At 58.5% G+C, this 26685-nt stretch overlaps 1 protein-coding gene across 8 annotated transcripts in view; it reads right to left on the bottom strand.

Annotated features, from left to right (window-relative positions):
* The window catches only part of NCOR2 (nuclear receptor corepressor 2), a 368100-nt gene that overhangs the window by 180538 nt on the left and 160877 nt on the right, over positions 1-26685 (bottom strand). For all 8 annotated transcript variants that reach the window (XM_057305998.1, XM_057306005.1, XM_057306004.1 and 5 more), the window contains one exon: positions 5086-5132. The gene's annotated coding sequence lies outside the window, so the exon portion shown is untranslated. The remainder of the gene's footprint in view (positions 1-5085; positions 5133-26685) is intronic.

Below are 26685 nucleotides of genomic sequence, written 5' to 3' on the forward strand. Positions count from 1 at the left end.
CTGCAGGCTGTGGCATACAGCAGGGGCCTCATTATTGCTGCTGCAAAATGATGAATGGGCACGTGTGGGCAAGACTGGCCAGGATGCTTGCCCGCCCCCCCCCCCACAACACACACAAGACCCCCACCAGACAAGACTCCAGGCCTGGGTGGCTACCCCCGTTACTGAAGGCTCCCGGATACCGGGGCTTCAGCATTTAACTGATGCCTGGTGTGCAGAACAGGACAAGGCTCCTCGACACTCCAACCAGGAGGGCAGACACGAAAGGATGGGGGCCCTGTGGGGAGGGGCTGGCCCTGATGGCAGCACAATAGCCCAGAGGTCATTTTGGGGCAGGAGCTGGCCAGCAGAGAGGACATCCCAGTGGGGAAGGGCACCTTGGTGGCCTAGCCATCACATGGACACTAACTGGGGTATGACAAGGGTCACCCTAGAGCCCCCCATTTAGGAAAGAAAAAAGATAATAATAATAAAAGGATGGCAGGGCCTGGCGAGTAGCTTCTGTGCTGGCTCACACGCACCTGCCCGCCAAGGGCAGCCCCTGCTCCCTGCTACCCTATGAGTGATGGAGCGGGCCCTAGGAGCCATGGCAGGAGGGGGCGTCCCCCGGGCCCGATTAGAGGGCCAGCCGCAGGCAGACACGCTCAACTGTCAGCCCCATCCTCCCAGCCCGCCATCAGAGGCACCATTAATTGCTGTCATTTGAGGGTGGCCTGTGGGGAGAAGGAGGGGGGTTGTGGGAAGGGGAGGGAAGGAGGAGGGGGGAAGGGAGGGAGGAGGGGGAGGAAGGAAGAGGGGAAGGAGGGGAAGGGAGAGATGGAGGGGAATGGAGCGAGGGGCAGGGGAGGAGGGGAAAGGAAAGAAAGGAGGGGGAGGGACAGCTTGCCCAGGGCAGAGAACCCCCATGTGCTCACCTCCTCCACCCAGCGGAGGGACCAGGGCCCCGCCCAACCAGCAACAAAGCCAGCGGACCCTCTCTCTGCTCCAAGGTGGAGCAAATGGAGTTCTGAGGGGTGTAATTCTGCAGGGCTGAGCCCCAAGAAACTTCCCCCCGCAAGCTCCCAACATACACACCTGCATACTCATCTGTCTGCAGGATGATTGGTCCCCATCTTCCTCCCCAAGTACCCGGAAAGCCTGCCACCCCAGCCCCCACCCATACCCAACCCCTTGGCCCTCATCTGTACACCATCACGCACCACACTGCAAGGGCAAACCCCACCTGCCCACCTGTGCCCGGGCTCCCACAGCTCCCCGACCTGGGATGCCAGGAGTCCTCCCCACCCACTCAGGTCAAGACCCACACCTGGCTTGCCCCCCCACCACAAACCAAATGCCACCTCCTCCAGCAACATACATGAGTACAGAGACTCCAGAGCTGGGCTCCCTAAGTTCAAACCCTCCCTCTGCCACTTGCCCGCTTGGGGACATCACATCCCCTCCCTGTGCCTTGATTTCCTCATCTATGGAACAGGACGACAACAGTCCCCATCTCATGGGGTCGCTCTGAGGATTAAATGAGATAATCCCACAAGGTGCTTAGAAGGGGGTCTCAGGCGACAGGAGTGTTTGCTGTGGCTGTTACATTACTCTCCTGGACCCTGGGCCTCCCTGGCCTTCGCATGTCTTCCCCACCCCCAGCTCTGGCCCCACCAGACCGCCCCAGGTAAGGGTCTCAGAAAGGCCCTCAAGCTGCCAGCCAGGAGCTGTGGGGCAAAGGGTCGACACAGCACCTCTGTCTTCATACATCGGCCTGCCTCCGCGCCGCCCCCATGGTCCCCCTCCCAGCTGCCCCTGCCTGTCCCCAGACAGGCCTTGTCTCTGGGCTGAGGAGCCACTTGGGTCCTGCCAGGGGGGCTCCTGGGACCCCCTCTGCCCCCTCCCCCATCTGTCTGCCTCCCTCCTTCCTCAGACGTGATGGATTGCCCCAGAGGAGGAAGCTAAGTGCTTGCAGACAAAAAGCCCTTTTATCGTCCTCGGGTGGGCCATGGCATGACAAGCAGATAACTCAGCCCTGGGAGGAAGGCTCCCCATTAGGCCAGTAAGGCAGATTGATGGAGGACCAAGAGGCAGAGGAGGAGGAGGAAGGGACACCCCCCCCCCCCCAGCCCCGGGCAAGGCGGCCTTCCTTCAACCTCAGAGGTACCCAAACCTCAATGGGCTCACCATCACCACGGGGGGATGACCACCAGGGTCGCCCATACCTCCCCACCTCCAAGGCGAGACCCACCGCATGGGGCCAGGGCCTGGCTCAAGAAGCAGGCAACCTACAAGCTTCTTGATTCCTCCTGCCTCCCGGGGCGAGGGGGAAGTTGGGGAGCAAAGGAGTGAGGCCGGCCCCAAGAAAACCCCACCCGTATCTCACACAGTCCCTGCAAACCCAGAGGCCCACTCCACACAGCCTCAGAGCCTTTGCATGAGCTGTTCCCTCTGTCTGGGACACCCTTCCTCCCCTCCTGCAGGTCTTTGCTCAAACCCACCTTCTCAAGTAGCACCACCCTCACTCCCCCCCCCATTTGAAACGGCCACCCCCAGCCCACCCGCACACTTCCCAAACCCCTTCTCCATCGGTTCTTCCTGCCCGAGCTCCCCACGACAGGACACACCGTGTATACGTGACTTGCTTACTATCTGCCTCACCCAGGGAGGACAGGACACTCGTCCACCCTACTCACAGCTCCTTCTCCACCACCTGGAACAACGCCTAGCACACAGTAGGTGCCCCAGGAATAATCGTTCTGCGAATGAATGTCTTCTGAAGAGGAATAAAACCTCTCGATAGCAGCCAGGTCTGAGTCAGAATGTGCTCACCTGCTGTGGGCCCAGCAATGCCCTCAATGACCCTGTAGGACACCCATTTGCCAGATGATGAAACCGAGGCACGGACATGGATTCAAGCCCAGGTGTGCAGGAGGCCCGTCTGCTGCAGAACTGCCAGGGAAGCCAGGACATCAGCCAAGGGCTGGGTGTCAGGGACAAGGACTGAAACTCCCCGCACTTGCCTCTCAGCCTCAGTTTACCCCATGCAGAATGGTGCTGCACAGGAGACCCCAGCTGTCCCTCCCAGGTCCCCGTCTGCACCCAGTATGACTCGGGGGGGGGGGGAGGGAAGGTGGGAGGTGCTTGGGAACCCAGAGGAGCACAGAGTGCCTGATCTCAGCCCTGCCACAGAAGCTGCAGGTCAGGCTGGGGGCTCTGCCGGCCGCTCAGCCCCCCTCAAACTCTCCTTTGGGAACCAGACCTAGCCGATACCCCCTCCTCATCCCCCAAAGGAACAGCTCTGTCAGTTAGAGGTAAAAAAAGACACGGGGAGCAATGAACAAGCACCTACCACCTGCTGAGCACCACATGCTCACAGAAGCCCATACGCCATCTCTGAAGCCTCAGCAGAGTGCTCAGTGCCACACAGCCACGGAAGGGGCCTAGCTCTCACTTCTCGGAGGCCATCCCCACTGACCGCTTCTTCCTCCAGGGCATGGGCTGGGACTGGGTGCTCACCTCGTGACCCAGACCCAGGACCCCTTCCCCACAATCCCTCTGGGAGGCATCCTCCACTAGGTCTCCAAATCTTCCAACTCTCGGGGAGGGGAATGGACTGTCCCTGTCATATGCACCAGGGTCTATCTCCCAGGACCTGGCCTTAGTCTTTACCAGGCCTGGGTCAGCACCTGTCTTCCCTGAGCCAAGCCCCATGACTCCAGGGATGGGGACCAGGCACAGGGAGAGGGGGGCATGGATTTAGCTCCCTCTGCTACAAGTTTCCCAGCTGCTTAAAAAATTATAAAAACACAGAAATCTTAGCAACAATCCACTCATCACCAATCCTGTGGGGGCGGGGGGGGAGGCAGGGAGATATGGTTGCATCCCCATTTTATAGAAGGGAAAATTGAGGCACCAGGTGGCACAGGGCCTTTCCCAGGGTCATGCAAACAATGAGTGGCCAAGAGAGACCCGCACTCAGGCAGCCGGACTCCAGAGTCCCGGCTCAGGAGTACTGCGCCTCTCCTAGTTGAAGATCAACGTCATACAGAAGATGCTGTGCGCCAGCCAGGCCGAACCTCCGAATTCCCAGCTCCAAGCTTTCGTCCACCATGCGTGACCTGCTCCTGGACTGCCTTCCCTCTCCCCTGTCATCCCAAACCCTGCCTGTGCCCATCTGACCCCTCCCCAGTCCCCCCAGTGTGGCACAGGCCCTGCCATCCAAAGTACCAGGTGGAGGAGTGGGCAGTGGGCACAGACCTGCCCAGTATGGCCTTAGTCTGCTTGCTGCCAAAGGAGCATGTTGGGAAAGAAGCTGCCAGGTTCCCTGGGAGGGTCAACAAAGGGTTCAAGTCCCAGGTCTTAGCTTCCAGCTGAGACAGGTGACCCACATGTGCCTCAGTTTCCTTGTTTGTAAAATGAGGATCACAGCCCATCTGGGGGGCATTGCTGGGAGATCCACACAGGGAAAGCACTAGCTGTGACATTAGCTTGTCAAGCACCTACTCCACGCCAGGCTCTGTTCTGTCTAAGCTCATTTCATCGTCACTGCCACGCTACGAGCGGACACTGTTAGTGCCCCCAGTTTACAGGTTGGGAAGTGGAGGCACAGGGAGAGGAAGTGACTTGCCCTGGGTGCCCAGCATGAATGTGGCAGTGCCAGGGCTTGGCACACGGGCCCCCTCATCTCCCACTGGCATGGCGGCTACAGCGGCACGCATGTGTCCGGACTGAGGACATCCTCTAGCGCCCGCCACCCCAACACACGGGCCTTTCCACGGGCCTCTCCCTCCCCATGCCTGCAGCCACCTTCAGAGCATAGAAGCAATGCACCCATGAACCCACCATCCCACATCTACACTGTCAGGGACTGCCCCTTCTCTCGGGCATCATATCCTATCCCCAGGGACCCCCAAATCCCCCAAGCCATTCCCTGCCCTGGGCAACTCTGGGGTACCAGATCCCACCCCACCAGGTCACACTGGGCCCCCAACCACATCCAGCAGGAGGAATCTGGCTTCCCCAGAAATTCCTGCCCCCGCCCATGAGAAGGTCCCAGCAATGTGAATCCACTAGAGATAGCAATGGGGACAGCCGTGAACCTACCAGAAATGGCCTCCAGCAACGCGGAGTCCTCAAAGAGCCTGGGAGTCCTGCAGGAGGAAAATACGAGTCTTGTTAGTAAAAAGTCAGCAGCCTCCACACATGAGCTAAGTATGGCACGGCCACGTCAATGTGTGGGTAGGGATGGCGCGGTCCACTGGTCTGTGCCTAGGGCGCTGGATGCGTTAGGCCAAGCACTTTCCCGCCACAGCCCAGCGGGCACTCTGCCACCAGTGACGGAGAGGGACACTGAGGCTCAGAGAAGCAAAGTCTCCTGCCCCCCAGTCCCACCACTAGGAAGTCACAGAGCTGGGATTCCAACCCGAGCTGTGTGGTTACAATCAGCAGGGCCACTGAGGAGCTGGGGGCCCAGATCACAGTGTCACTGTGAACCCCCCCATGAACCTCCCAGAGGACCCTATGGACATGCAGGGGACCCCTGAAGGAGTGCACCTGCTATTTTCATTCAAGAATTTCCACATCACCATTCAAAGTCAGAAATGGTCAGGCGCAAACTCGTGTCCGGAATATATAAAGGACACCCACAAAGAAATAAGAAAGAGCCAGTCAACCCAACAGAAGAACGGACCGAAGACTTGACGGCACTTCACAAAAGTCAATATACAAATGGCCCGTGAGCACATGAAAAAGTGCTCGATTTCACTAATCATCGGGAAAGCCCAAGTTAAAGCCCTCCGGGGCCACCGCACAGGCACCTGGACGGCTAAGATTAAAGACAGACAGACACCAAGTGTCTCGTGACCATGGGACCCAGCAATCCCACCTCTGGGCCATTCTGCCAGAGGAATGAAACCACAGGTCCTCACGAAGACTCCACACAAACGACTGTTACCGCTTTCTTCATAATCACACCAAAAAAAACCACAAACGATCCAGCCATCCACCAACAGGTGTGCCCCAGAATACTGCTTGTCCCCAGCAACATGTGACAAAGTAGGGGCTCACACAATCAGGCGGAGGGACCTCAGGCTCTCGTGCCGAGCACACACGCCAGGCTCAAAGGGCTGCCACACACCCTTGGTCCACGCACACGATTCTGGGAAAGGCAACACTCAAGTTTCACTACATGACCACAGAGGTGGTCACCCCAGAACAGAAAGGAGATTCCCACGAAAAGCCAGGATGCTGATCACCATGGGGGCCAGGACGGGGGGGCTATATGCTATCATTCATCTGCACCCATGTGTTCTTGTGTTATTATGTTGGCTTTTACACAGAAAAAAAAAAATGTAAAGAAATAGTACAGTGGGCAGATCACTGGGCAGAGAGTCCAGAAAGCTGGCTCCAGTCCCACTAACAGCTATGACTTTGGGCAAGCCCCCAGCACTCTCTAAGCTCAGTCTTCCCATCCAGAAAATGGGTCTGCTCCCCAAGATGTCTTCATGGCCCGCTCATGTGCAAACATCTCAAAATCCAGTGGGCCTTCCAGAACCCCCTTCTTCACCCATGCCGAGACAAGTGATGCTGGGGATGACCATTCTCACAGCACTGGGGACAGCTCCATGCAGGGCTCGGCCTCTGCAGCCAGGCTCCCTGGGTTCAAATAGGGGCCCTGCCCTTCCCAGCTGTGCACCCTTGGATGAGTCGCTTCACCTCCCGAGCCTCAGTATTCCCATCTCTGAAATGGGAACAGTGGCAAATGCATGGACCTCAGAGTGGATGCAAAGTGCTTGCAGAGCACACCACAAGCGCTCAGTTACCGCTGGGCACTACCATTACCCCTACCCAGGAGCTGGAGGTGAAGCTCCAGGTCTGCCCTGGCAGGCCGTTCGGATCTCAAAGAGCCCTGAAAGGGGCAGCTGAAGGTAGCTCAAGGTGGACAACCCCACCCTTTCTTTCCATCCCCTTCTTTTTCTGTTGAGTTTTTTTTTTTTTTTTTTCATTATGATGCCCCCAGGCTTGGCACTTGGTCCTGCCATCTGAGGCAGCTCCAGAGACAGGCCCCCACGTAAGGCTGGGAGCAGGGAGGGCCCAGGCACGTCCCCACAGCCGTCTGGAACCAGGCTCCCAAAAACCTCGTAAAGGGCTCGAGGATGGTCAGGCCCAGTGGGCGCTCTCCCCAGGCCACAGCTGGGGGCTCAGACCCCAACTTCTGTGTATCTTCTCTCAACTCCAGCCAGCTCCTCCCACAGTCCTGGGACACAGAGCACCTGGCAGCAGGGGGGCAGGACCAGCCCGGCCGCCCAAGGGTCACACAGCCCAGGGGGAGATAGGGCCATCTCCCAGCAATGACTGAGCCACACGCGAGTCCAGAGAGCAGTTCCCAACCTAGAGAATTGACCGGGGCTTCCCAGGAGAGGATACAGGGGTGGAGGGCGGGTAGGAGCAGAGAACAGGGGACAAAGCGCCGACGTGGAACGCAGGGTGGAACAGACTGAACACACGAACCCAGGGAGACTCGACTGGTCACAAAGAGCCGGCAGGCAGCAGCTTTACTCCCAGAGCGGGGAGACCCTCAGGAGAGTTCTGCATGCCCAGAAGGCACAAGCTCCCACTGGGATTTGGAGAGCGCATTCCAGCCGTGCAGTGGAGGGTGGAAGCCAGTGGCCAGGGGCAGGCTCCTCCACCAGCCCAGGAGGGTCCCCGCGGAGGCGGGAGAGGTGGAGGGGAAGAGCACGCCACAAGGAGAATCCATAGGGCAGGCAGGAAGGAGCTGGGCTGGCCAGCTTGGACAGGGGTCAGGGAGCCCTGGTCAGCTCTGGGTAGGGGAGGGAGAAGAGAAACATAGCCTCCTGCCTGTCTGTGTTCCAAATGCGTCTCACGCGGCACTCACGTTATTCCTCATGACCACCCACACCTCTGTGTTCCAGCCCAGGCAGCCGAGGTTCAGAGAGTGGAGGTAATCCACCCAAGGTCACACAGCCAGAAAGTGAAGGAGCTGCGATCTGAACCGGGGTTCATGCCCTTTGGGTGGTGGGAGCCAGAACACGAGGCAGGGCAGCCAGGGAGCGGGTTGCTGGGGCTCCCCCCACCCCGCCCCCTGCCAGCATGGAAGGGGCTCACACCTCCCAGGACAGAGCTGCATGTCCCCAGGACCTCCCTCTGCTCTGGGTCCTCTGCGAGAGGGGGCAGCACCAACCCCCATGCCCAACAGGCCAGGGAGCAGCCGTGGGGGCCCAGCCATGCTCCACACCCCTTAGCCTCACCCACCATCTCCCTCATGCTGGTGCTGCACACACTTGTTCACACCCGTGCACACCCTCGGCCACTCGCCCACTGGCTCATTGCCTCATCCACTCACATGCTCCTGGGCACCTCACCCTCACTCACATCCGTGCGGGCTTCACTCACTGAGCACGTGGGGGGACCAGGCGCCCTTCCTACTCCACTCCCCTGGGCAGGCCTGGCCTGGCCCAGGCCACGGATGCCGACTTCCAGCCCCTTCCTGTCCTCCTCTTCTCCCAGGGGCTACCAGATTTGTTTCCCAGCAAAGCAGATCCAAGGAGGGCTCCTTCTCCCAAACCCACGGCAACTCTAGCTCAAGGACGTCAGTGGCCCCCAGGGCCCATGGACTGAGACTCGTTCTCCCAGCCCCACAACGAGCCCCTTCAGGCCTCTGCCAAATGCACCCTCACCCTCCTCCTCCGCCCTCCCAGACTAAGCACAAGCACCGCCTTTTCCTCCTCCGGGAAGCCTGCCCAGATCACCCCAGTCACAGAGGCCGGCCCAGTGTGTCCATCCGCCTCACTCAGAGACAGGAAGCCACCAGCTCAAGGCCACAGAGCCGGGAGAGGACAGAGCTAGCCAGAATTCAAACTCCAAGGCGGATGCAGCCTTGAACACGAACAAGGAGGGCTCTAAGTGAACGCGGGCACGCCCACCCACACCCACACCCCCCCACAGGCGCATCAGTAAGCGAACAGGATGACTTCAAAGAGCAGTGAGGGACATAAACCAGAGAGAACCTGCAACGAAGGGCATGGGCGGTGGGGCAGGGACGGTCTCCCCAGGAGGTGACACTGCACACCGGGGCTGAAGGTCTAGGAGCAGCTGGTCCTATAGAGATAAGCAGGAAGGGCACTCCAGGAGGAGGGCACATCAGATGCAAAGGCCTAGAGGTGGGAACCAGCTGAACTGGAAACAGCCAGCAGGGCAGGGAGAGGACCCCTGGGTTTTATCTCCAGGGCAAGGCCACAGGACTCAAAACTGAGTAGGAACAGTGTGAGGCAGGGCTGCTGAGGACAGGTCTAGGTCAATCACTGAGGGCTTCTTGGAGGTAGTGACCTCCTGCCCAGGCCCAGCCTCAGGCCTCCTCCTGCACTGGAGTCTCTCCTAAAGTCAGAACCTAAGGGCTCGGCCTCAGGGCCAGGCAAGCACTGATGGCTGGACTCCAGCTCCTCCAGGCCTTTCCCACCAGGCCCCACCGTGGCCAACCAGGGGCAAGTCCCCAACCCTGCTGGCCCCTCCAGGCCCTCGTGTGATATCAGGCCTTTACTCCGTGTGCCCCAGAGCACCACGAACACACAGAACAAATCCTCTCTCCCAACCCAGCCTCCTCCCAGCCTCCCACGGCAGGGGCAGCACCGCAGTCAGGGCCCCAGGGGGCACACTTTTGAGAGGCAGGAAAGAGAGCAGGTGTTGACAGAGCACCCATGGTACCCACAGACAATGGGCGAGGTGGGGCCAGAGGCAGCCCGGGTTCCAGTCCCAAACACACTGAAACCACTCCTCTCCCTGTGCCTCTGGCTCCCCATCTGTAACCAGAGGGGTGGGGACAGTGTCCCCTGCTCCCCATAGGGTGCGGTGCCCACTGAATAAGCCAATACAGAACAGCTCCCAGCACAGCATAGGTGCTCGACAAACTGTCACAACGAGTGTTGTCAACGTGTCCCCCTCCTCGGGACCTCAGAGCAGTGCTCCAAGATAAACAGGGAAAGGGAGAGATGTCAGATGGAATGGTCCCCTGTCCCAAGGGTCTCAGCTGGAAACTTGTGGAACAAGGGCTAGAACTGGACACTTTCTTGACTCTTCTAGGACCCCTGGATACTTTCTTGACTCTTCTAGGACCCCAGCAAATTTCTCCCTAATGTGCTCATTCCACAGTGAGGCAGACTGAGGCCCATACTGGACTGGTCTGGGCCTGCAGCTTGCCCTGGTACAGATAGCAAGTGGTCTCTCCAGAGAACTCCTACACGTGCCTCAAAGCCCAGCTCCATCATGCCCTCTCCCCTCCCGCCCAATGAGTAAGCCTTTCTAGACAGTCCAGGCATGGTCTGGCCCTCAGTGCCACCCCACCCAAAGGCTCTGTCTGGCCACCCCCAGCAGACCCTGAGTCCCCCAGGAAAGGACCTGATTTCATCCCTCACTGAGGCCACAAGTCTACCCAAAGCCAGATGCAGAGTGGGACCTGCAAGGCGAGGCTCAGAGTAAAAGAAGCTGGGTACACATGGGGGGGGAGGCGTGCACAGCAGGGTCAACACCATGGGGTGCAGCTGACAGCAGGGCTGAGAGAAGGCCTGGTATATAGTGAGCCAATGAGATCGCAACAGACCCAACCCAGCGTCCAGCATACGGTGGGTGCGTCATGGGCCCAGGCACACAGTATGGCCCTAGACCTGCCTGCTATCTTCCACCAGTCCCCTCCCCCGACAGACAGGCCGCCCCCCACCACGCACCTCCCACACCCACCAGAATCACACCCATGCTTACAAGCCCAAGGCCCTCTTCCTCCAGGCAGCCTTCACTCCCGCAACATCCTATCTGAGAGCAGCCACAAAACCAACAACTAATAATAACAGCAGTCATAACTAACACTTAGCAACTCAGTGGCAGCCCCAGACTGAGTCTTTACTTACTAAACTCCATCAACCCTTCAAACGGGTTCTTTATTATCCCCACTTTACTGACGAGAAAACTGAGACCCAGGGAAGCTGGTTGAGATGGAGAGTGGAGAAGTCAGGATAGGAGCCCCGGCAGTCTTAACCCCTGCACGGGGGCTGGGCGACAGGGATGTCAATGGTCGGGGCAACCCCTCCCTGCGTTAGCTCAGACACTGGGCCAGGCAGCGCAGATCCAACTTAATTCTTCCTGCAGCCTCTCTCTGGAGCTGCTGCCGCCCGGCTCCCCAGTGGACAGACTGAGGCTCCAAGAGGCGATCTCACGGCCAGCTGCCCCACCCCTTCGTGGTCCCTGAGGAGGGCGTGGAGCCCTCACTGTGCCCCACAGTCAGCGCAGAGGCACAGACTGGGACCCTACAAGGAGCAGGCGCCACGAGTCACCAGCAGCACCCCAGGTATCGCCTCCTGCCCAGGGCAGCCCACAGGCAGGGCTGGGACCCGGTCCCCCTACCCGGCTCTGCTGCTCCAGGGCAGGACCCCCAGTGCCGGCCCTCAGAGGGGAGATGCTCCGCCTGCAGCCCCCACCTTCCCATGTCAAACCGCGTCAGCAGGCCCGGGGCAAGTTCTACGAAGTCGCCCACAGCCCGGGGACCACTGCGGTGCCTGCCGCTTCGAGGAAAGGGAAGTGATGTCCATGCAGCCAGCAGCGTGAGCCGTGCCGGACCTCTGCAGAGGCCATCCACGAGGTGGGCGCTGGCCCCCAAGGGGCGAGCGTGACCTCCACAAGCGGTCCCTGCAGGCTGGATTTGCGGACTTCAGATACCACTTGACCCCGGCTCCAGGCTGGAAGCAGGCCAGGGCCCTGAGGCCTTTCGGGGTGGGAGGAGGCACAGAGGAGGACCTAGGGGAACTGCCTGGGCCACCCGGCACATCTCTTCACATCAGGTGGAGAGGGGCCGGGGGTGGGCCTTCCCCACCGCTGCAGTAGCCAGCAGCCCAGACAGCCGGAGCGGGAGGCAGGCTCCGCGGCCCTTCCATTTAGAAGCCACTGGGACATTTTATTTTCCTTCTCAAGTGACAGCTGAGGCGTGCCAGCCCACGCCGGCTCTCCTAGAAGCTGCAGAGGCAAACACGGGGAGTTCTCCAGGTCTCTGATTCCCCACCGGACTGCGGCAGCCAGCAAGTGCTGGGGGGCAGGAGGCGGGGGCACACACTGGCCAGAAGGAGCCCTGGCCACCCCACCCCTCCCCCTCCAGCCAGGACGGTGGTGGCCACAGCGAGGCCAGAGGGAGTGGGTGGAAGTGGACAGGGCCTTGGGTAGGACAAAGAGGAGGAGAGGTGGGGGCCCAATAGAGGGCTATGAGGAGGGGGGTGCACGGCTCCATCCAAAGGGGACAGAGCCCATCCAATGGTGGGGGACACTCAAGGGGCCCCAAGGCCCATGCAAGGGGGGCACACAGTCAGGGAGAGAAGGGCAGAGCAGCCCTGATGCTGTCAGTGCACACCCCAGCCCCCAAGTCCATCTGTCTGGGCTCTCAAAAGAGGCCTACACCACCGTCGGGCAAGCCACCACACTGGGCATCCTCACGGGAACACCCCCTCGGCAGGCATCCGCTGCCAGGCTCCGGGCCATCTTCACAGCCCAGCAAGGGGGGCACGATCCTGACCTCATTTCAAAGATGGAGAAACCAAGGCCCAGAGAGGTTTGGCAGCCCCACGAGATGGCACGGTCTTCGAGGGCCGGGTAGACTGGATGGAACCTGGGCATATGCGCAGCCGCCCCATCCTCTAACCCCAACACCACCAATTTGGCCCCAAACACGCTTCTCTGAAACCTCCTGCCCGTCTCTTCGCTCGGGGTGTGGGGCCATCTTCGGGGACAGCAACCGACAGAAGAATCAGACGCCAGGAAGGAGCCGGAATATCGACTGTTTCTGGAGGGAAGGGGGGCAGGCGGGGGCCCAGGCACGTGGCTTCAGCAGCCTGGCTCCCCGCCAAGCACAGGCCAAGGCAGGGCAGGCGGTGCAGACCAGGCCGGGAGGGCCAGGGGCTTCCCTCCAGGCCTGTGGAGGCGCCAGCATGGAGAAGCCATCTGTCCATCCATCTGTCTGTCCACCACCGGCACTGACAGCCCGCAGGGACCTGGAGCTCCCCTCCTGAGGGCTTCACAGTGTCAGGCACACCGTTCAGCCCTCTGTGCCTAGTAACTGGCTAATTCTCACAACAGCCCTATGCCCCTCCCCATTTTACAGATGGGGGCAATGAGGCAGCGAGGCAAGAAAACTCACCCGGGCTTCCCACAGCTGAGATTTGCATCCAGGCACCCACTATAACCACACAACATTATCTCTGTTGGATACTTCTGCCCAGAAGCTCCCTGTGGGGCAGGAGACAAGACAGCAGGCTCTCTCCATGGGGTGGAAACTTCCAGAAGTCTCTGGATGCCCTTCAGTGGCCCCCCTCATTGAAAAGATAATTCAGTCTCTGCCCCTTCGAGAGCACAAAGCAAGCGCCCCAAGATGTTAGCGGGGGGGGGGGGGGGGGTTCCCCCCAGAGAGGCTGTCTGCCACTGGATCCTAATGGTCAGCCAGAACAAAAACTGCTGCAAAGCCTTCCCTGCCTCTGGCCCCAGGCTCCCCCCGCCCCGGAGCGGGGTCTGGGCCATTAGTGGCTGCAGGGAGGGGCTGGGGGCTGCCTGGGAGAGCAAGGGTGCCATGGAGCCATCGATCACCAGAAGCAATTAATTGTCCAGGTCAAGAGACGGTGAAAGAGATTTGTCACCCGAGGCCCAGGGGATATTCCGGGGAATCCAGCAACCCAGGGCGGGTTCCCGCTGACCTGGTCCAAAGAGCGATCAGGGTCCTTGCACACTTCCTCCCTCTATGCTCAATCATCCGTACGCCCCCCCACTCCCTCTCCCAGCCCCCCTCCGCATTCTCCCCATTGGCCTGCACTCTGGACACCAGCCCAGGCCCCAGCCTCCGCGACCTATGCACCAGGAGGGACCAGACAATCCTTGAGGCAGTGTTCACTGCACAGATGGGACAGTAAGGCCCAACAAGGAAGCCCACACCCAGAGTCCCTGAAGCCCAGGGCCTGGCCTGACACCCGGACTCAATCCAGGTTCTAGCTGGATGACCCCACACTCATGGCTGAACTTCTTCTCTGAGGCTGTTTCCTCAGCTACAAAACAGTAATAACCAGATTGGCAAAAATCAGGCTGGCTGAGACCCAGCCCTGCCATTCTGAAAAGCCTGAGGAAGTCACCTTGCTTCTGCAAACCTCAGTTTTCCCATCTATAAAGCAGGGATGAGGCCAGGACTACTTTGCAGGCCAGCAGGCAGCACTGTTCAAACTCAGGTCAGGGGCTCAGCTCAAGCTTGCCATTGGGCCTCCCCAGGGACCGGAGCTCAGCCCCCAATCCTACTCAGACATCAGTCAACTCCCCCAGCACCTCGGACACCCAGACTTAGCCCCTGAGCCAGGCCAGGATGAGAAGACCCACAGCACAGGCTTCCGTCTACAGCAGGACCCGGTGGGAGATGCAGGCTTCAGTGGCCACCATGCATTCACCCACTGGGCTTGGCAGCTGGTCGTCCTGGAGAATAGAAGGACGTCGTGACACACACACCCTCCACCCAGGTCTGCCGCGGAGAGGATGGGGGAGGGGGGTAGAGGCTGCAGGCCTCCCCAAGAGCCTCCACTGGCTTTTAGGCCCTTGTTTCTGCACCAAATCCCTTCACGCACATCCACACATGTGCATCCCCTCACATCCGCTGATCAATGTGAAAGACATCAATAAACACCTCTTTCCATGCCCCCACTACACAGATGGGAAAACCGAGGCCCAAGGAAGCCAGCGAGGGACGCATCAAGCCTGGATCTTTCTGACGGCTCACATGAGCGAGAGCTCGGCTCAGCAGGTGTTCATAAGCCCAGGTCACTGAGGCCAGGAGCAGCACTGAGTCAGAGCGAGAAACTCAGAGGAAACTGAAAACAGCCCAGCCCCCCCCCCCCCCCGCCGTGCTCCCCAGAGTGAGCCACGCTGAATCACAGCACCCGACCCTGTGTTGGAAAGTTCCTGCTTCTGTAGCCAGGGTGGGGGTGGAGACAAACAACAGCCACTGTGCCTGGGGTCCCTCAGGGTGTAAGAAGGTGAACAACACTCCGTGCACACCAGCCCCAGGGCTACAGGATCCCACCCACACACACTGCAACCCAGTGCCCCCGAGGGCCACGCGGCCCCAGCAAAGCACTGCCCCTCAGGAGTGTTGTGTTCATGGCTGGAGGGCAGGCAGGCAAGAGAGCCCCACCCCCGCACAGACTTCTACCACTTTCCTGGCTGGGCTCAGCCGAGAGAGGTGGGGACGTCAGGATCCAGCCCCAGGCACTGCTTCACGTCTGTCCATCTCTCTGTCTGTCCATCCGTCTGTCCCTCCATCCGTCCGGGTTCCACTGCTTTCTGGCTGTGTGATCCCGGGCAGGCCGCGGAACATCTCTGCGCCTGCCCCTTGCCTGTGAAACGGAAACTCTCACCTCCTGGGGCTGACTTAGAGACTCGGTAAGCAAATGCCTACGGTGCCTAGCATACAGTAAGAGCTCAATAAATACACATCTGTTTCAGTTCCAGATTGGTTTTCTGGTGCGGTGAAATTCACGTGACATAAAATTAACCATTATAAAGTGAGCAAAATCAGCAGCCCCGATGGCATGCACAGTGTTGTGCAACCACAACCCCCATCTAGTTCTAGAACATCTCCCGGACCGGGTAGGGAAGGAACCCCCGCCCACAAGCAGTCACCCCACCCCGGCCGTGCCCCCAGCCCCCCTCCAGCAACCACTCCCGGCTCTGCAAGTTTGCTTGTTCGGGACGTTTCTTATCAACAGAGTCAGACCCCACACGGCCTTCCGTCTGGCTTCTCTCATACCGCACCGTGTTCGCAAGGTCCGTCTGCATCACGAACGCACCAGCACTTCATTCCTGTTTCTGACTGAATAGCATTCATTGTAGGAATACAGCAATAATACGGTTTTACGATAAGAAAAATAAGTGTTATAAATAATACATAAATGCAACATGACAAGGGACATACATATATACATGTAGACATGAAGGATTTAAAAATTTGTCAAATTATAAAGTAAATAACCGTAATGACTACAGGAGATGTGGAATCTGGTCAGTGGGAGGAGCCTGCTAGCCAGAGGGAGAGGACTGTGGGAACCCCAGAGCTGGCGTCCTCTCCCTCGGGGGCCTCGGGCCTCCCTGGTCCAGGCTCTACTGTGCTGTGCAACCCGGGGCCAATTCCTCACCCGCGCTGGGCCTCAGCCTCGCCATCTGTAAAGAAGGGCACTGGGAGGGATGCTTTCAGGGGGAGCTCCCACCGCAACAACCGCATTCGCAGCGCCTCCAACTGGCTCTCGCCCCGGGGAGAGGAGACACTACAGCAGCCAGACTGTGGGAACCCTGCAGGTCGGGGACGCGTTACCAAGGCAGGCTGACGGCTGCCCTGCGCGGGAAGAGACATGATGAGCAACTCTGGGATGCCTAGTCGCCCTGCCCAGCGGCACACTGTGGGCCACGGAGATGTGGACACAGCTCAGAAAGGGGACCTAGTTTGCCCTGCCCTCCCCTGCCCAGAGCACAGCCCAGATGCTGAGTTCCTGAGGCCCGATGCCCCTTCCAGCACTTTGGGCCAGATCACTCTTCCCTGTGGGGCTGCTCTGTGCCCTGCAGGATGTTTACAGCATCTCCGGCCCCTGGAGTGCCTCCCCACCCCCCTCTCCCTGCCTTGTGACAACCAGAAGTATCTTCAGACATTGCCAAAGGAACCCTGGGGCCTACATCACCCCGCTGACCCCATGTGTACCCTGACCCCCTCAGAGCCTCTCTCCCTGGGCAGGAAGCAGCAGGCACTGGTCCAGCCGGTTCCAGACAGGCTGGGTGCCCTGAGGGACAAGGGCCCTGTGTCCAGCACCCATCCTCCCCCTCGCCCAGGTCAGGCCCAGCCAGGCTCTATCTCACCGTGAAGGGACCCATTCGGCCATCGACACAAACCAACTAAGCCCTTACTATGTGCCAGCACCATTCCAGACATCAGGGGCCCAGCCGCAGACAAGATGGGAGTAGCTCCTGCTGCCTGGGAAGTGACCTCTGACGTGGGAAGGCCACCAAAACCCAAGGAAATAAATGCACTACAGAGAGTATGCAGGGAGCAAGGATGGTGATGGGAAGCCTCCCCCCGAGGGTGACATCTGAGCTGAGACCCATGGCAGCCAAGGAGGGAGCGTGCCAGGCAGGGGGCAGTAAGTGTAAGAGCCTGGGTGGGGAGAGGGGTGAAGGAGGCAGGGGCCACCCAGGCCTCGGGGCGTCTGGGTTTATTCTCCAAGGAGGAGGCAGGGCCTGGAGAGCAGGACACTGAAGAGTCCCCTCCTTCAGACAGGGTCCCTCTGGCTGCCGCAGGGAGGACAGATCCCAGGGACAAGAGTGGATTCAGACCAGGGAGAGGCTACTGCAGTAACCAAGCCAGACGGGGGCCTGGTCTGCCATCACTGTTTGTGTTACTGCGGTAGGAAAGCTGAGAGGGTCTCCGCGGCAGTGGTCCCACTCCCCCAGCACATTACAGTTTACTGGCATTACCCTAACTACAGAAAGGGCCTGGAACAACGTGGTCATATGACTGCTGTCACCGTCACTGTTTTTGTGTGGTTAGGGCAGAGGGGGTCTCAGAGGCGGTGTCCCTACCCAGAACATGCCAGAAATGTACAGGGACAATCGCGGCTGTCCTTCGACGGCCACTCAGCTGGGGAGAGCAGGCCCACGCTGTGAAAGTCATCCTCCCCACGCAATTTTCAAATGACCCGGCCATTAAAAAAACTGGCCAGAACCAATCCAAACACTTGCTTTTATTTTATTTTTTTTTAAGTCCCTTTCATGTATTTCCAGTACCGACACCCTTCTGAGCTCACGTCTCTCAAATCTGCACCTACTCATCCTGAGTGGGAGCCAGCAGCTCCTTCCTCCCATTTCCCTTTATACTACAACTGGGGCATTACACTGATTCTTCTTCTTGTTGTTGTTAATTCTGTGTAAAGTCAAGACTGTATGAAGGAGGAATTTCAGTGCCCAAGAATAAGAAGGCATTTTCCACGTAGATGCTACAAATATTGTTTGGGGGGGAGGGGCATGTCAGGATGCTGTGTGGCCCTGGGAAAGCTAGGTGACCTCTCTGGGCCCTAACAGCTTGCCCGTCACACAGGGAAAGTGATGATCGTTGCTAGCTCACGAGACTGAAAGGGTCCAGTGAATTACCGAGGCTTGTGCCCACCAGGATTAGACCAGCCTCAAAAGCACACAGTCTGAACATGCAGCTGAGGGGGCTGGAGGCAGGTGGGGCAAAAAGCCCCCAGCACAGGCCCCAGCTGCGCAAAGGGTGGAGGATAAAATCCCAAACTCCCTGCCTGGGCCAGGGGGCTCATCGCCTGCCTGGCTTTCATCTCCAGGAGATAAAGCCACCTTCTCAAGTTCACGTCCAGGATCAAATGAACCCACTTAATCGCCTTAGGGATCTCCATTGAGCCAGCTCCTTACAGGCCTGGGGAGGAAGGTAGCTGAGCTCCCTCCCACCAAGACCCCCACCCGCATGGCCAGGCACAGAGAGGATGCCGTGGGCACTCCACCAGCACACCCTACCCCCTGCCCAGCTGGCTGCAATGACCCAAAGGCAGATGCTTGCACACTTGGCCTTCAGAGTCTATGCACACATCATCTGCACACCATCACAAAGCACCTACTGTGAGCCGTGTGCCTGAGCAAAGAACTCGCTAATCCCCAACAGCAGCCCAGAAGGTAACTGCTATCACAAACACCACTCTCCAGATGGGGGCACTGAGGCCTGGAAAGGAAACAGCCCAAGGTGACAGCTCCTCATGCGGTCACCTGCAACCGTCAGGACCACCTTTGCCCCCATCTCATAGAGGGGGGAGACTAAGGCATGAATGGGGCTTAAGTCACCACCATAGCCCAAGGCCAAGCCGGGGTGAGTGAGGAGAGTGTCCAGCTATGCCTGGGACAAACAAGAAGGGGGGCCGCCTGCCTGCCTTGTTCCCAGACGAATCCTAGCACTTAGGACAGCTCCCAGCACACAGTAGGTACTAATGAAAGCATCTGAATGAAGAAAATCTACACACTGGTTACAGTTTTCCAAGGAAAACTGTCCTGGGGCTTTTCTGCCTTCTAGACAGTCCTCTCTGAGGTCCTATCATATACCACAGGAGTCCTGGAGAGGCGACAGTTCCCCCCCACCGAGGACATTGGGCAGTGTCCTCCTGCAGTCATTTCTGGTTGTCACAATGGGGGGGGGGTACAATCTACTGGGTGGGCAGACCAGGGATGCTGTTCCACACCCCCGAATGCACAGGACAGCCCCTAGATCAGAATTATCTGGTCCAAATGTCAGTAGTGCCCAGTAGTCCCTACTGTACTGCATCCCTTCAAGCATCAACTGAGCACCTACTGAATGCAAGGCTGCACAAAAAAACTGCAAGGAGGGGCTCCTGGGTGGCTAATCGGTTGAGCGTCTGCCTTCAGCTCAGGTCCTGATCTCGAGCCCTGCAAGGGAGCCTGCTTCTCCCTCTCCCTCTGCCTGCTGCTCCCCCTGCTTGTGCTCTCTCTGTCAAATAAATAAAATCTTAAAAAAATAAAAACTAAAAAAAAACCCTACAAGGAGACAAAGTCGTGGGGCTCTGAGAGGTGAGGTTCCATGAGCCATGTCCCACAGCTACTGCAGGGCAGAGGCAGCTCCCGGATCCAGCCGATGCAAAGCCCCATCCTGAGCCACCAATTCCCTGCCCCAATCCCTGAGGATGCTGGGTCTAGAGCAGGGGCTGCAGAATCCCCATAGTTCACTGGTCCCATGCCCCAGGGTCACAGCAGAGATCAGAGCCGGTCCTTTTCATCAAAACCCACATACACCAAAATGCCAACGCTCCCTCTCTGGGGGGTGGGAATGCGGTCGGGTTTTTTTATGTGCAGGCTTTTTGTTTCTTAATTTTCCAACTTACAGAAAACATGTTTGTTCTGCTTCTAAAAACCGAGTCTTTTTTGTAAGGCAGCTATCAAACCACACGCCCCACCCAAGGGCTTGGCCGTAGGGAGATCCCACCCCCCAAAGCAGAGAGGGTTGGCCAGTGCAGCCCTCAGGCAGTGCCTGCTGGTGATGTCTGGAAAGTCCACAAGCCGAAGATTCCAGGCCCAGGAACGCATGGAGGAGATGGGACGCACGTGAGGACCCCAAGGCACTCGGAGAAGGTCTGTCCAAACACCACAATCGACTCAAGTGGCATCTGTGGGGACTACACCGATCATATGTCATGTGTCCCCACGACAAAATACTATCTCTACAGAAGTTAAAATCCATCAGCTAGATCGAACTGCACCAACATGCTGCAAAATTGTAATTTTAAAAAATTATAATAATGGTAATGACGACAACAGCTACACGGTTTTTAAACACTTGTGTATTACACTTCTCATCCTCAAAACACATCTGGAATGTAGGTAGTATTCCCATCCCTGTTTTACATACAGGGAAACAGAGGCACAGGGAGAGACGATAATATGCCCGATGCTCACACCTGATAAGAGGCCATGGGGGGCGGGGTGGAATGGGAACCGGCGCGCCATCAAAATCCCTGCATGTAGTCACTCCACTCCACCGCCTGTCTAAGCATGGACAGGAAATTACTAGCTTGAATTATATAAAAGCTGTCGATATTCGACCACTTTTGACCTACAAAACTGGCAGAGTCCTACGGCTCACCTTAATAGCAAACTGCAGAGCAGTGCCCACAGAAAAACATGTCCACGTGCCTTCATCCTCCCAGTCCGGAGACGAGACAGGGCCCCAGGCCGTGCAGGGCCCGGGAAGCATGAAAACATGGATTAGAAGAAGAGTACACGTCTAATTGAGAAGTAGAGGCCTCCAGGGAGGGGACTTGGGGGACCGGAAAGTCACCTGCAGCGTTTTGTTTAAATAAAAGGCAGCCACCTTCGCTGGCGTCCCAGAGCCCGGCCTCGTGGGCACATTCTCACCGTCTTCCTCCCTAAGGTGGCTTCTCTGCCCCCCTCACCCCTCCCCCGCCAGACCCCACACAGTCCATCCACCAGCAGCAGGGCCCCAGGGCCTGGTCTCTGAAGCCTCTTCGGGCTGGAGAAGTTCTCCCCACCTAAGGATCAAGTTTCATTTAATTGCAGGGTTCAGGTTTCTGGACGCAGGCCCAAGGGCCTTCAGGGCCAGAGGTGTAGGCCATTTTCTTCCCCTTTTCAATAAAGCCAGGAAGGAAGCAGCGTGTGGCATCACCTGTCTGCTCCGAGAATCTGGAACACCTGCCCCTTGGGAGACCCCACCCAGAAGAATCATCCATGGCTCGTCACAGGTTGTCAGACAGGCTGGGGATGTATTACTTTTCTGGCCATCACTGGGACCAGGTACCCCCACTGGATTTGAAGGAATTAAGAAAACACACACACACACACCCCCCAACATCCCTACCTCACACCACCCCTCCCCCTCTCCAAAGCTTCCAAAGGGTCATCTCTCTGCTTCCAGATCTCCTTCATATTTCATTTTTTCCCTAGCATGGCCCTTTACAGTTTGCAGTCCCCTCTCTTGGCTCCAAGCCCCTCACCCACAGCCCCAGCTCAAGGCCGAGACTCTGAGCAGTCACCTGACTCCAAGACCACTGGCAGTCGGGACCATGTTGTGGGGCACCTGGGAGGCGCAGCTGGTTAAGTCTCTGACCCTTGATTTCAGCTCAGGCCACGATCTCAGGGTCAGGTCATGATCTCAGGGTTGTGGGATCATGGGATCGAGCCCCCGGGCTCTGCGCTCGGCATGGAGACTGCTTGGGATTCTCTCTCCCTCTCCCTCTGCCCCTTCCCTGCTCACATGCTCACACTCACTCTCAAATAAATAAATGGATTTTTTTTTTTTTAAATAAATAAATGACCACTGACCACGCTGCTCCCGGCTGCTGGTACTCAGGGCAGATACAGGCCATGAATGAGTTTCCCCCTGCTGCTGTTGTAATACCTGACCACAAACATGGTGGCTTAAAACCACACAGAATTTATTATCACGGTTCTGGAGGTCAGAAGTCCAAAACAGGGCTAGAAGTCAAGTTGTTGGCAGGGCTGTGTTCCTTCTGGAGGCTCCACAGGAGAATTCATTCCTGGCCTTTCCCAGCTCCCAGAGGCTGCCTGCAGCGGTTGGCTCCACGCCCCATCCTTCCTCCTCAAAGCCAGCAGAGCATCTTCCAGTCTCTGTCTGGCTCTGACCTCCTCCTGCTTCCTCCTCTGAGGACCCTCGTGAGGAGTCTGAGCCCACCAGGATTACCCAGAATAACTTCCCCATCTCAAGGTCAGCTAATGAGCAGCCTTCATTCTCCTTTGCTGTGTGACACTATATGCCCCATGGCTGGGGGCCAGGACATGGACAACCGTGGGAGAAACCATTATTCTCCTGACCACAGGCTCCAAATACCTGGGCCTCGCGAAAAAGGCCCACGGCCCACCCCCACAAACCCCGAACTCCGAAAGCAACTGCACGGTCCACATGACTCAGTCTCTCCACTCCCAGAGAGCACGAGCAGGCACGCCCAGTTCCGTCACCTGTACAGTGAATACATACCCCGACAGTGTCGCGTCTAGCCTTTGATGAACATACGAACCAGGCAGAGTCCTGTGGCTTATCACTAGAGACTTCCCTCTCTGAGACGACAACAGTAACTCATCAATCAATATCCTTCGGCAAGGCTTCTTTCTTTTCTTTGGACCAGTCACAAATTGCCCTATTGTACATCCCACAGTCCAGCAAGATTGCTAACAGGGAAGCCACCCTGCCGAAACCTATACTTATCCGTGTTCGTGTCCTCTGGGCCAAGAACGGTGCGGGTGCCAATACAGCACATAACCTCTGTGAAGGTGGGAGGCTTTGCAAGGTACAGCCGACCTGCAGCGTGACGCTCCCGCTCGGAAACACGTCCAGAGGATCAAGCCGTATTAGCCTTCACCATGCGGCTAGCATCTGCCAGAAACGGGAGGCAGGGACCGGGGAGGCAGAGGCCACCGATGTGCCCAGCAGCAAAGACACTCAGGAAATCCCAGGAGCCAGGGCCCCAAAGGACCTGACAGTCCAGAGAGGGACAAGACGAGCCCTGCCCCCAAACAACAAAATGACATTAACAATATTAACCATGAAAACACAGAAGATGACAGAGGGCGCGATGAAACAGCTCTCTCCAGCTTGAAAGCCTTGTGTGTCTCTTTCCTGCCAGGAACTCTGAGGAGTTTGCCGAGGCCCAAAGAGGCTGTGCAAAAATCACATGGGAACCCAGCAGTCGAGATGGGTTCTCACCCAGTGCCCACCCCGTGGTCCATCTGCCAGCCCAGGACCCTCCAGGCAGCTCCACCTAATCACATTCCCCCCACAGCCATCCAGATAGGTCCCAGGTCCCCTCCCCAGAGTCCCTGGAAAACCCCCTGCTGCGAACCTCCCCCACCTCCAAGGCAAACACCACCTGCCCCCCTCTCAACGACAAACCACCCGCCCTGCCCTCCACACCTCCCCAGCCACCATCCAGACACCCTGGGGACACTCTACAGCCCAGGAAGCACGGAGGCGTCCTGAACACATGGCCAGGGGCTCAGGGGCACAGAGAGGGCAGTGAGAGCCCAAAGGTCACACAGCAAACCTGCGGCACAATGCCTGCGGTGCACACATGCTTCCGCCTTGGCATTCCCACTGGAAGAAGGATGGTTCCGGGAGGTGCTGCGGCAAAGGGGCAGCAGCCAGAGCCCAGGTGCCATGAGATGCAGCTTCCTGCCCGCCACTGCGCTGCGGCTGCTATTTATAGCCCAGACAGCGGGGTCAGCTTCCTGCACGGCAGAGCCGGCCACAGCCGGCCACAGCCCAGGAGCTTGCAAGGGTGACCCCAAGGGGGACAGGCTGGGCTGGGGCAGAGAGTGAGCAGAGACGCGCAGGGCTGGACACACAGTGCACCCAGGCCACCCCTGCCCCAGACCCACAATCCAAGGGAAAGGCAGAAGGCACTTAGGAGCTGCATGACCTGAGCCAATGGCACTACCCCTCTTTGCCTTGGTTTCCCCATCATGAAGCAGGGAAAGGAATGGTTCTGGCCCCATGGGAGTTATTGTGGGGCTTAACTGAGCTACCATAAAACAGGCCCTCAGGAGCTCACCCGGCTCCCCAGCCAGCTCAGGGCCCTTCCCAAAGCACCCCGTCCCTGCCCAGCCCAGCCCAGAGACCAGACATAGAGGGTGGGGTGGGAGCTGGCATGCACACCTGTCTATAGCACATCATCAGAGGTTACCCCAAACACCCTAATCCATCCCACTCCCCCATGAGGAAGGGAACGCAGCTACCCCCATTTTATAGATGCAGAAACTGAGGCACCAAGTGACAGAACTCTGCCCAACAAACGGAGGTGTCCTCAGGCCCCGGGTTTCTTGGAGTTAACGAGTCTCTCTCCTCACACACCAGACAGAAGACCTGAATCCCCCCAAAGGCTCCCTGGGCCTTGTTTGGGCCCCTGCAGAGCTCCCTTGTGGGGGTCAGGGGACACAGGCCAGAAAGGAGCCATCTCAGGCCACAGTAGCACCCAGAGGCCACCTGCCTGTGGAACACAGGCTTTAAGGCCCCCAGGTACCTGGGGTCGTCTGGCTGTGATATCCCAACCTTCCTCCAAAACCATGGCAAAGGGAACATCCCTGCAGCCAATACCAACAGCACACATGCTGACCCGTGTAGAGGCCTTGCTCTACGCCCCTCTATATAGGACCTCACTCAACCCCTCAGCACCTTTCAGAGACAAGTAATCTGACTGTGCCCATTTTATGGATGGGGAAACTGAGGCTTGTCTCCTTGTTATCCCAAAGCCTGGGCACCCAGTTCTGCAGGTGCTGGGGGGAAGTCTGCTCCGTGGATCTCCGAGCCAGCGATCCTCGGCGCTACTGGGCTCAGAGACACGGTGCTTCCGTGTCTGCCCCCTCTTCGGGTGGCCTGTTCCTCTGCTTAAAAATGACCCCCATCATGCTGGATTTGGGGCCCACCCTCCTCCAGCAGGGCCTTAGCCCAGGTACAACTGCAACATCCCGATCTCCACATAAGGTCCCATTCTGAAGTTCTGCAGGAACATGAATTCGGGGGACACTATTCGACCCAGCACAATGGCCTAGATGGGGTGCAGGGAGCAGAGGTGGGGAAAAGTGAAAATGCCTAAAACTATTCAGGAGGATAGAGGGGAAAGTGGGCATCTCCCAACCACCCCCTGCTTACATCTCCCCCCACCCCAGCCAGTTCGACTGGTCATAGGAGCCAGCCACGAGTCACTACCACACCCAATGCCCAGCAGAACCCCACCGTGTGGGCCTGGCCCAAGCCCCGAGGACCCCAGAGGGGGCCCCTGATTCCTGCTGGGCCCTGCTCCTGGCCCAGTGGCCTGCTAGACAAACCGAGCTGAGTCCTGGGGCGGCACGTCCCCGTTTCCCCGCCGGCTCCCCACCTCGGCCCAGCAGGCTTGCCTCGTTAGCCTAACGAGCAGGGCCCTGGTGCCAGGCGGTTGCCATGGCCACAGAGACACCACCGCGGCACTGGGCGATGCTCCCGGAGGGTCTGTGGCGGGCACCGGAGTTCAGCATGAGGACAAGCAGGGGCCTCCGGGGCAACCCCTCCCCATGGGGCCCGCTGCGCCACCTTCGGGCCCGGCCTCCAGGCCTCCTGACTGACAGCATCTCCCAGAGAGGCTCCCTAGGCCACAAAGAAAAATCCACTCCCTCCCACCCCTCCTGCCCTGCCTGGCCAGCATCCCACCCACCCACCAGCATAGCGCACAGTGATTGCAGGGGGCCCGCCCAGGGGAGGTCAGAGGTCGGCAGGCGCCCAGGCAGACAGGCCTCCAAGGCAGTGAAAAGTGGTGGGAAGCCCTTCAGGTCTCTGAGTAAGGTCATGGCACAGCACTGCTGGGGCCCCGCCCACGTAGCACACAGAACGTCCGCAGGGGCAGACAGCCACGGGGAGACTGGGGAGGGGGCCACTGCAAGCGCCAGGAAGGCAACCACACCAGAGGACAGCGAGGGCGAACCCAGGGTCAATGGCCCATGCCCCACACTCCAGGAGGAAGTCCAGGACTAGGGTCTGACGTGAGGAAGGACCTGGGTCCAGGGGGGATAGCTTGGGCTTGAGGTCCCTGACGGATAACCATGTGCCACTAGCAGGAGACCCCTGCATTCTGCTGCCTGGCCCCAGATGGGCTCCCTGGGTGCATGAGCCACGGACAGGAGGGAGAGGGCAGCTCACAGCCTGCAGGAGTGCCTTGGCCTCAGATGGCCCCTCAGCCCCCTCTGCTTCACCACATCCTATGAGGACTGTGTCATTCATCACCCCATTTCACTGGCGGGTAAACTGAGGAGCTATGCACAGAGGCTCCGTGACTCGTCCAGGTCATGGCACACAGCCAGCAAGAGGCAGACCCGGGACTCAGAGCTGTGGGCCAGTCCTGGGAGACAAGAGGCAGAGAGCCTCGGCCACCAGACTGCAGGACGGACTGACCCCAAAGGCCTCTGAGCCTCCCAGCCCCGGCACAGCACACAAGCTCGGACATGCAGCATGTGCACACACACGCTCCTCGTCTCGTCCAATCCCACCTCCTACAACCCACCCTATAGCTCACTCACTCCCCCACTCCTCCCCCAGCTCCAAGAAACACCCCAGGTCAGCAGGAGGAA

The sequence above is a fragment of the Ursus arctos genome, unplaced genomic scaffold (genome assembly GCF_023065955.2).
Source record: "Ursus arctos isolate Adak ecotype North America unplaced genomic scaffold, UrsArc2.0 scaffold_34, whole genome shotgun sequence".
NCBI lineage: Eukaryota > Metazoa > Chordata > Mammalia > Carnivora > Ursidae > Ursus > Ursus arctos.